This window comes from Pogona vitticeps, chromosome 1 (genome assembly GCF_051106095.1).
Source record: "Pogona vitticeps strain Pit_001003342236 chromosome 1, PviZW2.1, whole genome shotgun sequence".
Lineage (NCBI taxonomy): Eukaryota > Metazoa > Chordata > Lepidosauria > Squamata > Agamidae > Pogona > Pogona vitticeps.
The window spans coordinates 109,238,433-109,247,532 of NC_135783.1; the positions used below are offsets into that span (position 1 = coordinate 109,238,433).

Genomic DNA, 9,100 nt, shown 5'->3' on the forward strand with positions numbered 1-9,100 from the left:
TTCTTGGGAGGAAAGCTATGACAAACCTAGACAGCTTCTTAAAAAGCAGAGCATCACCTTGGCGACAAACGTCTGCATAGTCAAAGCTATGGTTTTTCCAGTAGTGATGTATGGAAGTGAGAGCTGGACCATAAAGAAGGCTGAACACTGAAGAATTGATGCTTTTTTAAAAGTATTTTTTATTTTCTATAACTATAACATAAACAAAAACATATACATATAACATATAAACTCAAATACAATGACTGTGTTTCCCACCACCATGTACGGGACCGCTTGCCTTTCTTCTTCTTCTTCTTCTTCTTCTTCTTCTTCTTCTTCTTCTTCTTCTTCTTCTTCTTCTTCTTCTTCTTCTTCCTCTTCTTCTTCTTCTTCTTCTTCTTCTTCTTCTTCTTCTTCTCCTCCTCCTCCAAAACTGCATAGTTTTCCCGTTCCCCCTTATTAGCACATATTCCAAAAATTTGCCCCATATTTCATAAAAGTTATTCTTTTTCAACTCTCCTTTCTTAATCTTTAAATTACAAGTTGATTTAACTTTTTTTGCTATATTTCATATTTCTTTGTACCATTCTTCAATTTGCAATTCAGTTTTTAATTTCCATTGCCTAGCAATAATCAATCTAGCTGCTGTTTATAAATTAGTTATCAATTCTTTAGTCATTTTGTCATATTCCACATACTCATATATTGATAACAAAGCAATCTCGGCATTACCTTCTATATCTTTTCCACACATATAGCTTAATTCTTTTAAAATTTGTTTCCAAAATCTTTGCACTTTTTCACATTCCCACCACATATGAAAGTATGTACCAACTTCTTTCTCGCATTTCCAACAGACATTCAGACTGAGTCAGTCATGTGAATGTCCTCATATGACAATAGAAATTGTTCATACTTTGTATATTCTCTACCTTTATTGTATTTATTTACCCATTCCTTAGTCCATCTTTTTAGTTGTACATAATTCAACCACGAAATACTCTTATTCTGAAATATTTGTTTCATTTGATCTATCGATCTCATTTTATACAACCAATCTTTCAATCTAATCACTTTTTTTTAAAATAAATCCGCATACACTTTCATATTGGTAGGAAAAAATTCTGTTTCTGTCACTAATCCGAATGGAGAGTATGATGAACATACATTCTTTTTACACTTATATCATATGCTTAACAATGTCTTTAAGAATGGGTTATTAATTTCACTTATTTTATTTTTCTTAACTATACCAAATAGATATTTTTCTATATCTCCTTGTAGTTCTGAGGATTCTATTTCCCACCAAATTAGCCTTTCCGGATTATATATAATTTCCCTGATAAACCTCAATTGGTTAGCCAAATAATAATTTCTTATATTTGGTAAACCTATACCGCCTTTTTTGTTATTTTATATCAATACTTTTTATTTATTCTAGATTGCTTCCCTTCATTACAATACTTAACTATTCCTTGCCAAAATTTCAAATCATCCTCTGTTAACTGCATTGGTAGCATTCTAAATAAAAAATTAACTTTTGGTAGAATTTTCATTTTTATCAATGCAATCTTTCCGAACCAGGATAGCATAAAATTACTATATTCCTGTAATTTCTTTTTAATCACTTCCTTTAGTTTCTTATAGTTATATTCCTTTATTTTTTGGATATTTTTTGCTAGATCTATTCCTAAATAGTTAATTGATTTACATATTTTAAATTCATATTTTTCAACAAACCTTTCTTGTTCCACTCTACTATGGTTAAACAACATTAATTCGGATTTTTGCCAATTTATACATAATCCAGTTATTTTTCCAAATTTTTCTAAGTGAATTCTAATTTTATCTATGCATTCTAATGGATTTTTCACTGTCAATAAGGAATCATCAGCGAATAAATTAATCTTTATTTTCTTCTTTTCTCCTATACCTTCAATTAAGTTATCGTTCCTTATTATATTTGCCAACATTTCAATAACCAAGCAAAACAGAACTGGAGAAAGAGGGCAACCTTGTCTAGTGCCTCGGCTTAGAGCTATTTGTTCGGTCATCCCGTCATTAACTATTACTACAGAGGTATTCTCTAAATATAATTGGTCTATTATCCCCCTAAACTTCTTTCCAAAAAAGAATTGATGCTTTTTAATTTTGGTGCTGGAGGAGACTCTTGAGATTGCCCTGGACTACAAACAGAACAAATCTATCCACTTTGAAGGAAATCAACCCTGAGTGTTCACAGGATTCTGAAGCTGAGACTCCAGAACTTTGGCCATCTCATGAGAAGACTCCCTGGAAAAGACCCTGATGCTGGGAAAGTGTGGAGGCAAGAGGAGAAGGGGATGACAGAAGATGAGATGGTTGGACAGTGTCATCGAAACTACCAACATGAATTTGACCAAACTCCGGGAGGCAGTGGAAGACAGGAGGGCCTGCCGTGCTCTGGTCCATGGGGTCATGAAGAGTCGGACATGACTTTACGACTAAACAACAACAATGTGAGGGTTCAAATGTGACCTTGCCAGGTTTCGACATATACGCTGGAGCCTCTTGTGCAAAATCAAAACTAGGCTTTACAGGAATATGAAACATTAAATCATGGGTCTCTAACTCGACTTCAACTTTGTCTCTCATGACCAACAGGTCCCACAAGGGCATCCAAACGTCTTTGGTAAACGGGTTGTAACTTAAGTCATTCCAGGATCCTTTGGTAAAGGGATTGCTGCCATCCACATCAAAGGTTTCAGTCCCTGGCTCTAATAACGGGATAGTCTCCTCGTTTCTCCCCTCTGAATCAAAGGGGTCTTCTCTTCCTCGAAGGGGGGCCCACGGTCCATCAAGAACCCTCTCCTCTGGGCTTCCTCCAGCTGCCATAACTGTCTCTCTCCCTCTTCTCTCTCGATGCCTCCTTTTTGTCTCGAAGTCTCCGACGCCACTGCCGCACCGCCGACTCCCCCCAATATGAAGGTCGTGGGAGAAGCCCTTTTCTTCTTCTATCATCCGCCTCCTCTCTAGGGACCCAGACCTTTTCCCATCTCCCGGTCCAAGGGTCCTCCACCCAAATCATCTCCCAACCGCTGGGTATCACATCGGCCCCTCCTTTTCCTGCCTCCATGAGGGTCCTTCCCCTTTCCTCCCTTCCCGCCATTTCTCTCTCTGTCTGAGTGGCTACTGTCACTTTAGACAGCCCCCATTCTAGCTCACAGGTATTCACTCCCCGTTGTACACTTGCGACGGGTGGTGTAAGCGGGTCTGTCTGTGCCTCCTGTTCTTTCCTGAGGGAGGACGACACTCAGGTGAGAACTTCTACCCTCTTGCCTCGCATCTCACAAACAACAACAAAGTAAACATTTATTTGGCTGCAACCCGATCGAACACATAATCCACTATTTATTGTTCTGCCCCCTCTATAAGGACCCTGTAACAACCTCCTTCTCTATTTCACCAAGGAGGCCTGTTACACTACATCAACACTCTCTCACACTTCAGGTAGACTGCCACCAACCATTCCCTATAATGAGTCACACAGACAGGAATGGATTTCAAAAACAAAAGAACTAAAATTTATTGATTGGTACACACTTGGATTGGTAAACAAATAAAACAAGAGACTATTTAAATCAAGGCACTAGCAGAAACAGACTCTAAATGTTTGTTCATACAGAACACAGAGCTCACACAGAACTCCACAAAACTCAATACAGAACTGCTCCAGCAGAACTTAAAACAGAACCCCCTCATGACACACTTTCCCCAATATATATCCATCCCAGCTCCACCCACTGATGTCCCGCCTTCCTCCCACTATTGGATGTTAAACTCCCTCCAAAACCTTGAAGGACAGGAGACATCATAGCTGGCTGTAACAGACCCCAAAGAAAGATTTATGTTATTTATTATCCAGTTGTTCCCTAATTGCAGACCTAAGGAATTAGTATTAAGATTGCTTATTGACAATCAGCCATTCATTACATATGTTGTAGAACTATTTGCGTTGGCAGCCAAGAAGCTGATGTCTGGTTTTCTCAAGGACCATAATGTCATTTAATCTAATAGTCCGTAGTTTAGTTGGAGATGCTCAAAGAACACATAGTTCTAAAATGCATGTTTCTAATACCTGGATTATTTTTTTAATATCATACATTGAATACTGTAAAGGCCATAAACAATAAAGTTTTGACTGACTGTTTTAATATTGTAAGCAACCTTCGGTCCTCTTGAGCAGAAAGGCAGGGTATAAATATTTTAAATAAACAAATAAACAAACACTGGCATTTCCTGATATGTTGAATCACAGACACAGAAACAATATCCTACATTCATAAACCAGAAGTTTTTATTTAAGGATTAAATTGCATTGCCACACCTTCCTGGGTGCTGCATCCTTTCCACTTGCCCAACTTAATCGCTGACCAGCAAGACAAATAACACATACAGCATGGTGGGCAAGTGACACATTTCGCTTGAGAAGGGCAGTTTTAAACCCACCTTCAGAGGATAGAAAGCGAATTTATTTTTTTCTGAAGGCCGGGGAAGAAAGGGGATAGAAAGACTGGGTGGAATGGATTTCTCGACTCATCGCGCCCTGGGGATAAGAATAACTCCCCAAAACCAGCAGTGCTGTTCGCACTTAACGAAGTGGCTTGTTCTCTTAAAAATCTGACAAACATTTTAAATCACTTTTTTTTTCCAAAACTGAGAGAAGCCCAGCCCTGCTCCCTTCCGGGAGACAGACAACCTCCTTCAGCCCCGACTGCTCCGGAAGAAGACGGAGGTAATCCTAGGGAGCAAGAAAGCGGGAAAAGCCGCTACGAAACGCCAGTCCGCCCGAGACTGATTCTGCAGAAAGGCCTTTCGGGGCGCCCCCGTCACCACACGCCCCTTCTCCTTCCATCCAATGAGAGTTGAAGGGGGCGAGGCTTAACGACGGGTTTCTCCCCCCCCCCAATAGTTCGCCGGTTCCTATATAAGGCACGGGAGACGAGCAGGCAGTTCTTTTGCTCCGCCGCTGGAAAAAGAGGTGAGTGCTTTAGGGGGAAGGAAGCGCTTTAACGAAGGGAAGCGGCCATTTTGTCGGGAGGTTTTTCCCTCTTTTCTCTCGTCCCGCCTGCGCCTGCCTTAATCCGTGTTATGTTTAAACCCCCTTTTACTCTCTTTGCGGGCAACCGCGAACGAGGGGAATCTGACCTGAGACGGAGACGACGACGTCGTCGTCGTCTTGGTGGGGGGGAGAGAAAGGCCTGAGGGGATTTCGCAGTAGATTGCTCGCTGGGGTTTGTAGGCAGCCCGTGGGTTTGGTGGGCGTTGGCTGCGCCACGTGGAAGGTTAAAAGCATGGTCCTGGACGAGGAGGCAAAGTTGCCTTGACATCTATTTAAAAAAAATAATAATAGCGTATAGCAGTTTTAGATCGTGACCGCAGATCTCTGAATTGGCCCTTCGCCCCTGCATTATTTGCCGAGGGGCTGCCCGAGGGGGAGACGCCATTGTATTATAGGGCACCTTCTCGCGAGCAAATAGAAGATAGGAGGAAATACTCGCTCTTCGCACTGGGGAATCGGCGCGAGGGAGTGGCTCCTCTGTTTTACTTAACAAGATACAACAACTCCACCCCCGCTGGATAGTTTTAATTACTGTTTTCAAGGAGAGACCGTTACGGTGCCTAACTTCGGGTGCTAGAGACTCCCAGGAATGTCGATGCCTCTGAAGTTCATAAGGGATTAATTAGTACGAAATGGGGAGAGTCTGCCTTTCTAATTCCGCAGGGGCACACAAGAATGATGTAGGGCTGTAATTCTGTACACATGCACAACCATCTTTCTGTGGTGAGATGTGGGGCCGATTTTTGATTAATAGGCTTTTTGATTTTTTTGATTAATTTATTTTAAATCCACTAGAGCATGTTAACTAGCTAAAAGTATTGGTGATGAGAGAGGATTCTTCTTGACATTCTAATTGCAGAGTACTGTATAGCACACTGAGCTAGTAATTAATGTTTGCATAGATCGTTCAGACGTTTCAAGTATAACAAGCAGTAGCTGCTACCAGTCCTTAGTCACAAATTTTACTGGTTTCTCTGGTGAGTTCATAGAGAAGAGAGACCAAATCGTGTACAAATTCCATTGATTGGTAGGTACTGTACTCCCTGTATTTGGAAATAAATACCATTAAAAGCAATGAGGCTTAACAGAAATCTGTACTGTGGCATACCACAGTCTATTAAACTGAAACGATAATTTAGAAGCATTCAAGTATAGCTGGATTGTACTATCACATTTTTTTTGTATGATGCATATATGAAACTTTGAAAATGCTGACATTTGCTTGTAAACTCTGTTTTTTTGTGTGTTCCAGGAACTATGGAATTGAAAGCAGTATTGGTATTACCACATTACCAAATGAATTCTATGGTACGTCCCAGAAACTCCTTGAATATAGTTGTGTTCTTGGGCTTAACTGATGTTTTTGGAAGGCTCCATGTATTAACTTTAATGTAGACAACCTTGCACTTGAAAATAGTATTGCAGCGGTGTCCCTGTACCTAGTGTCAACAGAAGGTTTTAACAAAGTGCATTAAAGCAGAACTTTGGGAAAGGCATGTATTTTGTGCCTTTGATGTTTTTGCAAAGAATCTGATTTCCTAATTCAGGAATTATTCCATGATTCAATTTTGGTGTTCAGTATTTCTTTCCCACTTCTGTAGCTTTGAAACATTATTTTCACATTCCGAAAATGGTCAGTAAATAGAAAAATATTTGATAGGCAAAAGTGGATGTTCCTGACTATATATATTTTTGCATTGGAACAGAATTATTAACTAAAATGAGTACAAATGTACTCACACAGCACTTCCTCTTTTAATTAGCATGGATGTGGGACTCCTGCTGCACGTGGGCATCAAGTTTGGTTTTGTGGATTGCGTCACTCCCCCATATACTTTAACCAACAGGACAAGCATTTCTCCCAGGTTGCAGTTGTTTGCTAAAAGAATTCCCCTGCTCTTTATAGCAATCTTTCCCCAGTCCATTGCAAATTTTTATTTAAAGGATTGAGTTGAAGAATAGCTGTGCAGCAGTTTTTTTTTTTCAGTTTCTGAAATACAAAAATGATGTCCTTCAGAATTCTCTGAAGCAGTTATGGAAAGGGAGCAGGATCTTCAATGTTTGTTTTGCTGAAGTAGGAACACTATTAACTAGAATTTGTAGACCTATATGTAACTTTAGCTTCCCGTAAGTATGATTTTGCATATTGGATGTATATACTTTTTCTAGTATTGACTAGTGTTACTGCAATTATGGCCATTCTTGCCTTATATCAACGTCTATTTTAGCCCTTAACTTCCAGTTTCTGGTTTGAAGGAATATTGACTTTCCATGGTACCAAATATTTCTAGTGCTTTTTCCTAATAAAAGGCAAGCTTGGCTGTTACTAGAGGAGGAAAAATACGGAATAAAATTGTATGGTAACCTTGCATTTTGTCTTTTCAGACCTATGAAGATGCTGTAGGATAAAGGTACGTGCATTAAATGTTTCTGTTCAGAAACCATTTAGCATTGGTTTAACCAATGATGAGCCTATCCCGAACCTGATTCCTTGATGAAAAGCTGCCAATATGGATCCGGCTTCTGAGGTTACACAATTAATAAATGTGTTGAATTGGTGCACATAAAATTTATTTTGTCTGGTAACACATAAAGACTTAACATTCCATATTGCTTTTATGTCTAGGTTGTTGATTAAATTCAAGCAACAGCTGGAATGGATTTTGCACAACTTCGTCAGTCTCTGATTCTGCTAAATCAGGTAACCAGAATGCTTTGGGTTATGTAGTTAGATTTCCTAAGAAATCCTAATTTAGGTGAAGAGTAGCTTAAGGTTGCTGTCCAAGCCACTGTTACAAAATAGTAATCTCCCTGAAAAAAGTGCAAGATAGTTTCTGAATAGCTCAGCTGGGTATCTTCATGCTAAATGTAAAAGATAGTAAATTGTTTTATCAATGTTTTCTGAACAGTGATCGTGATGGTCAGCTGGAGAGAGCTGCTTTTCCTTGCATTACAGAAAAGACGAGGTAAGAAGGCATGCAAACTCAAAAGTATAATATTAGGCATAATTCAATTCAATTACTGGTGGGTGTCATCAGGTTGCTGGTGAACCTATGAATTAGCGACCTTCGGAAGGGTCCTATCAGGCCTACTCATGTTTTGCAAAGTCATGGCCATAGCTTTCTTCCGTGAGTCAACCCATCTCGTATTTCATCTTATTTTCCCCATTATTGTCTAGTAGACCAGTGGTTCTCAGACGGGTCCCCATATGTTCTTGGATTGCAGTTCCCAGAAACCTTGATGTGCTGGCCAGGATTTCTGAGTGGTGCAATCCCAAGAACATCTGGGGACCCTAATTTGAGAACCACTGGTCTAGAGAGTACACTCATTAAATCAAAGGGATTGACATAAGTATTGACTTAGTGAATGCAAATTTATCATTACTTCGATATGTCTAGTGTAGTTGGGATTAACCATGGATTTTAGGTCAAAGAATGGAAAGTGGAGATTGATGGAATCGGGCTAAGAAACAAACGATGCTCTGACCAAATTGGATAATGTAGAGTGAAAATTTAAAGCCACAGATACTGAGAAGAACATCTAGTATGGGAATGAACAGCTCACAGATTGCATGTTCCCTGCTGCAAGTATGATGCATCTAATCCAAAGCAAAGTGCATTCGTTTTGAAACTGGAAGTGGACTTCGAGTCACTTCTGGATCCAGTGAGATAGCATGGTGATTGCTGTCCCCTTACCAAAAAGGTTAGCTACTTCAATAGCCATATGGTGAGATGTGTTTATTTTGTTCTTGTAACTGTGCTTGAGCAAATCTAAGCTTGTTACATTTTCAAGAAAGATTGTATTGGATGCAGCATAAATTATGTGCAAAATAGTTTTTGTATATCCAGTTGTAAAGTTTTCTTCTTCCATTTTTAGTGCGAAGAAACCAAATGGGAACAGGAGTTGAAGCCTTCTCATGAGACGTCAGAACCTTCATGACCTTAAATGAGTCTCAAATATTTGAGGAAACTAGTTGGGGAATTTGTAGTGCAATAAAATAAAGATTCCTTAAATGTT

The 9,100-nt window shown here is 39.5% G+C and overlaps 1 long non-coding RNA gene and 1 other non-coding gene across 2 annotated transcripts; both read left to right on the plus strand.

The window, feature by feature from the left end:
• The first annotated feature begins 5,252 nt into the window (after positions 1–5,252).
• On the plus strand, positions 5,253–9,100 carry LOC110077972 (uncharacterized). The gene is made up of 5 exons (XR_002300386.3): positions 5,253–6,391; positions 7,469–7,494; positions 7,710–7,784; positions 7,993–8,049; positions 8,960–9,100. It is a non-coding gene; the product is annotated as an uncharacterized LOC110077972 (long non-coding RNA).
• LOC140703620 (small nucleolar RNA SNORD50) lies at positions 7,542–7,613 on the plus strand. The gene has a single exon (XR_012082922.1). It is a non-coding gene; the product is annotated as a small nucleolar RNA SNORD50 (small nucleolar RNA).